Genomic DNA, 11,629 nt, shown 5'->3' with positions numbered 1-11,629 from the left:
GTGGGGCTGGAGCCAGTGTTTGTCCAAACCCTGATCTCTGGAAGCACAGACTGTGCATTGATGTCCATTCCACAGCACTGTCTTCCCACGTGGGCTCAATCCAAATGTACATTTTCAATTCAGTAGAGTTCATCTTTTCTAGACTGAGAAATGTACACAATCCTGTGTGAGCACACTGAAGATTTGGGTTCACTCCAGTTCCTGCTTCAAGCTTCCAACAGGGCCTTGGATAAACTGCTTCATCTCTGCATCAGCTCTTCATCTTAAGGGAAAACTTGCTTATTCCCACCAGCACATAAACATCTCTTTGAGAGGAAGGATGTGCCTGTGTGCCTTGCTCAGCAAGTCTCTGATTTGGGCAGCAGCCTGCAGCTATCAGTGCATTACAGAGAGCAGGTGGAAGAGGAAATGGCCTGCTCATTAGCAGGAGAGAGAAAGTCAAATTTGAATGATATCTGCAATTTGTAAGTTAAAAACATCCAAAATTAACGGAACACTTAAGCTTTCAAATTAGCTTTATTTTAGAGCTGTGTAATTAAAAAAAGGTTGCTGAGAAGCTTGTGCATATGTTTTTGGTTTTTAAAGTACCTTTCTTCGTGGTGCTCATGCCTTGAGCAGTTCCAACCTTTAATTACTTGTTTATTAGTGCATTTCTTCCACCCACACACACATACACTTGTAGCAACACAAGTCTTAGCAAGTCACACAAGTCAAGGAGTAGACACATCTGGAAACCTAATTTCTGTGTCACTTTGCCCAGTAAGTTTTCACTTCTGTGGAAGTGCCATCTTTCAGAGCACAGTCCCACAAGCAGGGCAGAAACAGGTGGAAATATTGGTCAGCTGGAACTTTCTTACACTGTCATTCCCCCAAGGACATGGGACTATCCCACATTCTCATTCAGAAAGTCTTTCCAAGAAAACCAAACCTACCTAGACAAGGTCAGGACCTGTGTTGTAAAATAAACACCAGCTGTGAAAAGATTCAGGGACTGTTGTGTTAAATTATCAGAGAGAAGCCATTGTTTCAGTAGATTGAAGGAGAAACCCTGGTGCCTCAGGGTTATTTACATGCTGCATTTAATCCTGATATTGCTTTGCTCTTCTCCTGAGCAGCACCAGGAGTGAATTATCATCACATGAAAAAGACAAGGTTAGAGGCAGGCACTATTTTTATTTGCCAGTTCTTCAAGTTCAGTACAAAACTCAAGTGTCTACGCAATGGCTTATAGAGATAAAGTGTGCAGAATCAAAAATGTATTCTTCAGAAATCTGATAACTTAATTTGTTTTCAAATATGTGATCCTTGATGATATGAAATGGTTTAGAAGACATTAGTAGTGGTTTTTTCTTTGTTTGCTTTATTTTCAGAATATCAGAGAGAGGTTTCTGAAGCTGTTTTTTTATGGTTTATTATTGCCACTGCAAAAATGGTAATTCTTTATTAAAAAAGAAACAAGCTGAAAGAACAGGCTAAAATGAGCATGGAGAAAAGTAGATAGTGTTGAAGGCTATTTTAGAAGAAATTTCAGGAAACTTCACTGTTCAGGGATGAACTAATTTTGGTTTAAATTAAAATCTGTTTATTTGAACAAGTATAGCTTCAAGAATTACCTTTAATTGCAGATGGTTCTGCAATCCCTTCTTCTCCTTTTTATGAACCCCTTTGCAGTTTATCCTAAAGCTCTCCAGACCTGAAGTGCCTGTTCTAAGAGAGAGATTTTATGTGAATGTGTTAAAAATGGAGGCTGAAACTGAGGGAAAAGACCTTGCTGAGAAGAACATTCACTTCTCCAGAGAAACAGTGGTGCACTTGCTTCTAGGGAGAGTCAAAGCTGCCATAACCTTGGTGTGCAGCAAGGTGTGGTACATCTGTATCTATTTATCCATTCCTATATTTCAGACTAATAATTAAAGGCACGTAATGGAATCTGTGACCCTAAGGTTGGATTTACTACCACTGAAAGGGCCATGATCCATTTTTCCAAGTTCTTCTATTATATTGTTTTCCATGTTTCTTTAAAAAGAGAAAAGAAGGTTTTCATTTGGCCTTGGAAAATCTTAAAGAATGTTATCACATTATCATTACTTAAGTGAGCTTTTTGGGATGGAGGGGTTTTAGTCCTGTGAGTGAAGGATTATGCATAGCCTATAGTGTTACTGTAGCTGAGGATCTTCATCCTCATCTCAAAGATCATATTTTCTGTGAAACTCATGAAGTGGGAAAGGTCCATACAGAAAAAGAAACCTGGGAAAATGTGTATAAGGAATGGGGTTTGGGATCACTGTTTAGGATAGAACATCAACTGTACTTTTATAAGGCATCGGTATTGGAGATGGGCAAAATGACTTAAGGCAGAACCTTCAACTTGAAAGTTTTATTTTACTTTTTCCTTTCCAATGCAAAGTTCAAGCCAAGTTCACTAAAGTTTGTGAACCCTTCAGCAACACTTGAAAAAGTTGCAAGCCTGAAATTGTATGTGGTTTGGGTGCCAATCAGGATGGGTTTGATCCCAAGCCACTTGAAACACAGCACTCCTGGCCACATGTAGCTCTGTATTTCAGCCTTCTCTGCAGCCCAGACCTAGGCTTGCCCAGAGGGAAGCTGTGGCTGAAAACCCTATGGATGGTGCCCACTGCATTTCTCATTGGTTTTTCACAGAAATGGTGAGTGTTGTGTACTTGTCCTGGATGGGTGGCTTGGGTTTCAGCTCAGCTAGAGGGTCATGATAGACACCCCTATGTCTAAACTTCAGAGTTGAAGGGGCAACGTGTGCATCTCACCCAGTTTTCCACAGGGACTTTTCTTCAGAACAGACTCCTTCCTGGTGAAAGCCAAAATAATTCTAAAGTGTGCCCTTTGGCTCTCTTCCTAGGAATTATTGCAAAGTTTTCAAAAATTAATCTGTAGAGGCTTTTTGACCTGTAGAAGTAGATTCCTTCGGATAAATCTAAAAGTTTTTTCAGCTCTATTCTGTGTAGTGCAAGGTCTGGGGAAAATTTCTTGTAGAAGCCACAAGTTGGCTCCTGCAGGTCTCAGGGACTTTGTGCCAGTAGCCACAACAAGGATACCTGCCACGATGGTAGGGTCAAACCTTTGATAATCCAGAATGAGCAAATGTTGGTCCTGTCTGTGTTAAAGATTTGAACATCTGTAGAGTTGAATAGCTAGATAAGATACTGTTAACAATTATTAATACAGTAATTAACTGTTGTCATCTTATCACAGGGGTTCCATACTATTGTCTCCTAATTGCAAAAGTTTCATACCTTCTTGGTATTTCTCATGGGCAGCTCCTCAGAGCACTGACTCTTCTTCACAAAGTAGCCAACTTACTCCTACTCCCCTCTCAACCAGCCACCCCACTCTTTTATAGCCCTCTTCTCATTGGTTACAGCCGTGCCCTGTTAAAGTCAGGGCTGTTCCTAATCTTTGATAATTGGCCTAGCTGCAAGTCCTTAGGGGTAAGATAACTTTCTACACTATCTTTATTTTCTTATTTTCTATCCTCCTACAAGTAAGGAATTGTTATAAATGCTGAGAGGACTTTTAAAAAAGCTATTACAGAGTGACTGTATTTTGCTGCCAAGTAGGTAGTGCATTATTTTGTGAGATTGGGTATCCTTTCCTCTTTGTTACACTGAGTTGAGCAACCTTGAAACTCCAGCTAAACAAGTCTCCAGTCTTTCTGAATTTGTATGGAATGACTAATCTTTGGCTGAGAGCTTTCTGACATGGCTCAGTCTGTTCATGTCTTTTCCTGGCTTCCTTTCTTCTCTGTGAAGGGCAAGCTCATGAGTAAGATGACTGGGAAATAAGAGCCAGCAACTTTTATATAATGACATGAGGAGTAACTCTGCAGCTCTTATGGCAAGATTTTAAAGAGTTGCCATGTAATCACTCTTTTCAGAGCCAGCTCCTCTTTGAGAATTCTTGGGATATGCTCTAAGATGCTAAACCCCAAGAGCCCAAGTGAGGCAGAGTTTTTGGCTTTTCTAGTGAGAAATGGCTCGGTTACCCCCCCCGTCACCTGTACACACTTGTCACTGGCTGCTCTCTTTTATATTGCATCCATTGTCCCTTGAGCAGTGGCCAAGCAAACGTGGGTATCCAGCCCTTTCTAGAGGCAGGTGCCTCTGTTTAGCTGTAATTACTCATCTGTGAACACTCTTCAAGTGACACAAGCCTGATAGTTTTCAATCTTTATGCAACAAGCATGCAGAAAAGAGCTGCCTGAATTTTTGCTTTTATGGTCTCTACCTCTATTGTAACTGACAATAATAGAGGCAAACTTTGGATGTGGAATAAATTTTTAGAACTAGGATTGCACAGTTTAGAAATCTTTCATTTTGCTGTTAAACTATCCAAATGTGGTCTTGATGTATGCACTTTGAAGCTGTTTTTTTCCATAGTCCACATTCAAAGCAATTTGACATTGTTAAGTGCTATTTTTAGTGTGTTTTGATACAGGTCAACTTCTATTACATCTTCATTTCCAAAAATTACTTCTATTAGAACCCAAACAAACCTAAGACTGTGATTTTGCAGCAATGTAGGTTATATGTGCATACAGGTGGTCCACGGTAGAATTTACTACAACCCTCTGTCTCCCCACCAGCCTGTGTTCCCCCTTGCTTGCTACCTCTGTCTGTGCTTTTCTTTCCAGACCAGTCTCAGCTTCCAGCCCTTGAATGCCTGCCTGCCCAACCCACCTGGGTGTTGATTATCTTAAAGAATTTCCTTTTTCCAAGTTCTTATTTTCAGACATAAATACTTCTATACAGGGTATGGATTACACATGTTCTGGTAGCAGATTCTGGACTTCTAAAAGCAAAGTTCTGAGTAGAAATGTTATATTCTGCTGGACTTAACTACATCCAAGGCAGTGCTAGTGCATTCTTACAAGATAAACAGATTTTTTTCTCAGAGAATGACTTGCACCAGGTACTGCCAAGCACTTTAAGCTGATCTGCTTAGCAATAAAGTGTTTAGGACTCAATTATGATCTGACACTAGAGTTTTCTAATGCTCACAGTTTAGGGAGTTACACCTGACATATCACTATGAAGTCAGATCATGGTTGGCCATTTATATAAAGTTAGCCTCAGAGAGCTTCCAAACTGAACTTTTTGTTTTAAAAAATTCTTTTGAATCCCCATCCAGAGTGAGGTTTTCAAACGGGAGCACCACATAACATGGTTATTACAACATGTTTTAGAGGGTGTGTGATCTTCAAAAGAAATGGAGAGGATATTAAAGCACACACACTAACTGGGTACTGGTGGGCAGGAATTCTGCTCCCATCTTTTTTTTCCAGTGTGTATAGCTAGTTTCCTCTCCTCCCCCTTACACTGAGCTCCTCTCTAAGTAACTGCTTAGGTTAAGTTAGGTTTTCCTTTCCTGTTTTAACTGCTAGTTTGTCCCTCTCTTCATTTAACCCACCCTCTCAGAAAGAGTCCTGAATACATAAAAAGCTTTTGCAGTGTGCCCTGAAGCATGTCTGCTGATGAAGCACATACAGTGTAATTATGGATAGCACGATGCAGCATCATGAAGTGCCTTTGTTTACAACTTCTCTATCAGGAGAGTATAATGAATGGATTCACTGAGGAAATGCAAAAGCAGATGCCTTTGGCTGGCTCCTGTTGTTTTCTTTTTGGCAAAGACAGGGGGACGAATCTGCTCTGGGACAACCCCACTGAAGTCAGATGAGTTACACCAGGCAGAAACTGGAACTTTTTTCTTTTCTTCTTCTTTTTTTTCTTCTTTCCAATTTTTTTTTTTAATTTTTGTTTTGTTTTGTGGGTTTTTGTTTGTTTTAAAGAACATAGTTTCCAGGTCTCTTTTTCCTGACTGTCACAATTTCTCTTTCCACAGAAAGCCTATGAGAAAAGACGGTCTGCTTCTAAAAAGGTAGGATATCCTCTTAGTCACTAATAACTAATTTCCACAGCTGTGTACATTCTATATATATCAACCAATTGATGTAATAATAAAATTAATATCTAACTATTAGTATTAAAAAATACTAAAAAGCTAAAATCTTTGTTACTGGGTGGGACAGTAAGAACAGATTGTGCTGTGAGAGGGATGCAGTGCGAACACACAGCTGTGCTGCTTCAAGGGCATGAGGTGTGCTCAGAGCTGGCCTAGGCCAGGTATGGTATCACCTTGAATGTGTACTCATACCTGGCACGTACTGAGGTGTAACACTGGGCAAAGCTTCTGAGGGCAGGTGCCTGTGAAAGCACCCCCTTTCACATGGTGGGAAACCTTGAGGGAAGAGAAATTGTGGCAACTCGTGGTATCTTGTATCTTGACAAGGAATAATCTTTGAAACAGCATTATTCAGGTAAACCTGGAATTGCACAGTGTAATAACAGAAGTTAGCAGGACTGCTGCTGCCTTCTGCCTGCTCATGCAGTGACCATACTTCTGGGGTTTTTTCTCCCACTGGGGGCCTGAATGGTGCCTCTCACATAAAACCTGCCATTTACAATTTGCCTTTTGCTGAGGCTCCCTTTGTGCTCACACAAGGCAGCTGGCAGGAGTGCTGACCTCCCTGGAGCAGAGCTTGCCAGCAGTGGCTAATCAATATTCAGTGGGGCTGGCTGCTCGTTTCAAAGCATTGATTATCTCTGGAACGTTACTCCCCCTGGGTGTCACTTTTCAGTCTCTTGCCTGTACCTCCCCTCCGCCCCCACTCCAAGCTCTCAAGAGGGAAGAGTGCTGGGATAGAAATATAGAAATGAGGTTCCCATTCAGGATCTGAATACTTTGTTGTCAGATGTCAAAACAGTCTTTCAAAAGAAGGTGACTTCCTCCCTGCCAGTTTTTTGTTTACGCCAGTTTTGTACTTTTAATTTCTGGAATACTTTTAATGATTACAAGCTGTGGCACTTGAGGCATTAGTTGTATTTGACTCAGGCAGGTTGCACTAATCCTTGGTTTGCTGTGACCAAAGGAAAAAAACTCACATCTTTAGCACAGCTGTAGGTGACCTGTCTGACCTCTTGTGTGGAAGGGGAGAGCCATGATTTCCTATACCATGCTATTCAAGAGTAAATGAACAGGGAGACTCATGAAAATGTAAAAACGTGGCACACACCCCTATTTGCTGGTGTGCACTGCTCAAAGCACACCCAATTCCTCTTTTCTAACCCAAGAAAGGAGGTCAGTGAGGTTTGTGTGGCACAATACCTGACTATTACTCTAAAGTGTTTGGTAAAAATCATATCAAAGTCTCTCCTTTAAATGTGAATTGTCCAGTTAAGGCTGTATTCAGTCATTAATACAGCAGAAGAGAACTGTGAAATAAATCTGCAAGTCTAAACACTTGAATTCATTAGGAATAATAGAGTCCTAATGAATTCAAGATATAGACTGATCTATATATGTAGGTGTATAGACTGATACTAAAGAGTTACTGAAGGAATAGTTTGATTTGGTTACTTTGATTATAAATATAACATTTACAATCACAGCAGAGATTACAGGGAAAAAGGCAAGGTCAGAGGTCTCAAAGGAGGGGAGTGGACAGGTGGAGCTAAGAGTCAGAAGGGTAAAAGAAAGGCCTTTGGCACAAAAGAATTGTATTCCTATGTCCATGACACTGCCCAGTTCAAATCAGTGCCCTTTGCAAAGAGCAGAAACTGCACTGTGCTGTAAACTGCCTGCATTAGCAGAAGAACTGTGCTTGCAGCTGATGGGTAGTGATTCAGTGTCCAGCTTCCTGTTTGTATTAGGAGATTGAAAGTCAGTAACTCTCAACTTTATCCTGCTCGTCTCTTCTCAGTTTGTATTTGAGGTATCACTAAATCCAATCCAGACACTCTGTCTGAACAGGAATAGAGTCAGCAATGCAAGGCAAGGCCCAGTGGGAGTTACTAAGTCAGGGAAGGTGAGCATCTGTTCTTCTCCTGCCCTTAGCACTGGGGGAGGAGCTGTTGCTGCATGGGGAGCAGGCTGCTCTCTGCCTTTGTACTGAATGCTCCTGCAGTGGCTGCCAGGTTCATGGAACAGCACCTAGGCCACACCTGGCCAGCACCTTCAGTGCTGTGTCTTGGTTCATCCCACAGAGTGGCTGTGCTTTGTCAGGTGCTGATGATTTAGCCCATGTCCCCAAGGGCTTGTTCAGCAGCCAGCACTGTGACCAGTGCCAGCAATCTGGTCCTGTCCACTGATACAAACCAAAGAGATCATAACAGAGATGTGAAAAAATGGCAAGCTGGCATTAACTGGGGCTTGTTTAGCCAAGGGGGTTTCCTGTCAGCTCCCCACTTTCCTGAACAAGACCTGTGACACAATGGACCTGCCTGAGTGCCAGAGAAAGTTTGTTTAATCATAATTAAGCAGTTAAAGTGAAAGTGGAAAAGGGAGAAACAATTCCTCAGCTGACAGAGGGAGCTGTCCCTGGCACAGCAGAAGAGTGATTCCACATGCCATCCTTTTTCTCAGGAAGTACTTTCATTTTGGTGCTAGTTGTCAGCCCTCTGGCATTAGTTAGTGTTTTGGCTATTGTCTGTAAAAAGGCTGTGTTGCTACTAAAAGGAGTAAATCCCTGAGACATGGTTTTGTAGTAAGTTTGGAGCCAATGACATTTACATCCTGTTTGTCTTTCAGCTGTCTTTAACACACCTGAGATACACTTAAAGAATGAGGTGAAGGGCTAATATTATGCCATGGTTAGAGAATATTTTTATTCTCAAATATAAATAGTAGAGACTATATATAATATATATTCTAATATATAAATTCTATTCTATAGAAATTATGAGACTATTACAAAGGAAATCTTAACAGAGAGCTTACAGCTCCCACTCCTCTATTTGGCAGAACCTTCCTGTCCCATTTATATTTACATGACCCTGTAGCAATCACTGCAGTGCTAGAGGGAAGTACTGAATGCACTGTGTTTCTAGCTATAGCTGCTGATGGAGCAAAGTAAGTCAGCATTTTGGGACCAAACTGTTCACACCAATCACCAGGAAATCTATCTGATATAGCAGGAATATCTGTCCTGTATCTCTTTTCCACTTGTGCTTTAGGATAGTGAGTGTTTAGGGAACCAGAGCTCTCTTGGGGCTGCAGTGACAGCCTGTGGGTTAAAGAGTAGAGACCTCATTGTGAAAAACTGTATGAAACATCTCCAAAGAGACATGAAATGCCCCTGAAGCCATCTTTTGTGTTTGGCAAGTAAAATATAATTGGAGTACACTCACATTTCTCTTTCTGGAGTCTTCATTATGCTGACTATGCCTACGAGCTGCACAGACATTCAAAGTGATAGAAAAGAAAGATTTCATGATGGTGACTGAGAATGTATTATGTTAAACATGAGAACTCTACATTTGTTTCAAGCATGTGTTTTTAGTGGAGAAGAAGTGTGTGTTTCTGTCCTGGCAACAAATGTGGAAGGAGAACACAGAGGTTAACCGTGTAATGACTTTTTGTAAAGTCCCATGTCAGTGTGGCCATGAGGACTAACTAACTGTAGGACTGACCTCCACCAGTGGCAGGTGCAGAGCACAAGTTTGTATATTCAATGTAGCAAATGAAACATCCTTTGGAATTCACGAGTGTCAAAAAAAATTTGAAAGATCAAGAAAACTTTAACACTGGCAACAGTGTTACACTTGCATTTTTTAAAATCCCTCTCTCAAACAGATGTGAAGTAATGGCTGATATTTCTGGCTATGTGGATTCTCAGAGCAGCTGTAGGTCAGTGGCTGTCTGCAGACTTCAGACTGTTGTGGTGTAGGTTTAAACAAGGGATTCAGTTCATATTGGAGATAGCTGCAGCCCCTGAACACATATGGACCTCATTTTGTACAGGACTCCATAAAAAGCTTTAATACAATACTTCCTGTAAGTAATAAAACTCCAGCATCCAGAATTGTGCGTAAGGCCAGACTTTTATAGCAGGTATATTGTATGTAACATACTGTTACATGTCCTGACACTGTTCTGTACTCACCTTTAAAAGGACTGGGCAGAAAGTATTTTCTGTAATCCTTGTCCCCAGGCAGTGGGCTGTGCCAGCTGTTAGTGCAGAAGTCAGCATTTCCCATTGTAAACAAAATCTATGTCTAGTAGATAGAGATAAGCTCTTGTCCTGCATTACCAGACACTGTCTTTGATTAAATACTACTAAAAATGCCCACTAAATAATCTGCCTTGTGTGTTTGTAACCTGAATTATGGTAACAAAGGTGCTACAGATCCTTGTTGTCTTCCATTTTGAAGTTGTGCCAAGTATTTTCTCCTGAGTTGATGAAGTGTAGTGTTGGTTATTCTTGGTTTGCTGTCAGTACAAGCTCTGCAAACAAAGGGAGAATCTGGGCTCATTTGTGTGCAGTTAGAACTTGCTTTCCTCCTCGTACTTCAAGGACTGTTGTAGGAAGAGTGCAGAGGTGGTATGTGCATCTCAGTTCACAACAGGTGCAATTGTTACCATGCAGTGATTACACATCTCAGGTATTTGCTCTGCAGTCAAGAGAATGAGTTTGTTTCATTGGTCAAATTTAATTTTAACATGACATTGGTATGTGATAAATTCACTTTGAGCGTTCTGATAACTTGATTAAACTTTCAGGGTAAAGCAGCACTTAGAAGATGACTAACCACATCCTTTGCAATGAAGGAAAAGAGAATGATAAAAAAAGCATTTGTTGCTTTGTAATTTTTTAGTGATAAATAACAAACCTCAAAAGATAATGCTATCCTAACTATCTATAAATTATGTGCTTTTCTCAAAGTTCAGGAAAGCACATAGTTTATAGAGGATCAGGACAGCATTATCTTCTCTTTTAAATATGCCTGTACTTCTTTGTATAGAGTTGTGGGTTTTTTTGTATAGAATTTATCACCATGGTGTCTGAGTGCCTTCTCCATGCATGTAGTTTTCCAGTATCTTTTTGTGAGGTAGAAAAAGGAGAGTGAGAAGTGAATACAGTGAATTATTTGCTCAAGGTCATTCAGCAAGTCTAAGGCAGAACAAGGAACTGAATGCAGATAACCTAACACTCATATATTGTCTATCCTTTATTTTAGGAATGAATGGATCCCAAAGATTGAAAGAAAACCACAATATTATTTCCTATAGCTATTCTCAGTCTAGATTGACTCAGACCCAGGCTTTTCCTTGGCATCCATTGGAAGTAGCAGAGAAAAGGCAGATGTGTTCAACAGTGAGCTCCTGTTTACAGCATGACATTTGAGCTTGCATCACTGTTGCCTCCTTTTTGTTAGAGCTGTTCCTGTGCACTGTCCTCTTTGCCTGCCTGGTGCAGAGAATCACTTTCTATAGAAACTGGCTTGTAAACTGCTGGGCTCCTGGCCAGTGGGGACAAGGGGTTTGCCTGAGGGCAGCACAGAGCTGCTCCCTTCCCACACTGCTGCTCTGGCTTCCTGCAGCCATTTGGGAGCTGCTCCCCCTTGCCACTGTGTATGCAAACAGGAGCTGCTGCTCAGGGTGCTCCTCCTGAGCCCAGGAGCTCCTCCTGGTTCAGAATGGGAGTAAAATGCATTTCAGTATCCCCACTTCACATCAGCTTTGACATGTCTGTCTGTGGCTGTTGTAGTTGAGGCAGAGACAATACAGACCAACACACTCCATTTTCAGAAGGCTT

Source organism: Agelaius tricolor, unplaced genomic scaffold, assembly GCF_023055355.1.
Source record: "Agelaius tricolor isolate 1412-34295 unplaced genomic scaffold, bAgeTri1.0.p SCAF_12, whole genome shotgun sequence".
NCBI classification, from domain to species: Eukaryota; Metazoa; Chordata; class Aves; order Passeriformes; family Icteridae; genus Agelaius; species Agelaius tricolor.
This window is presented reverse-complemented; position numbering follows the sequence as displayed.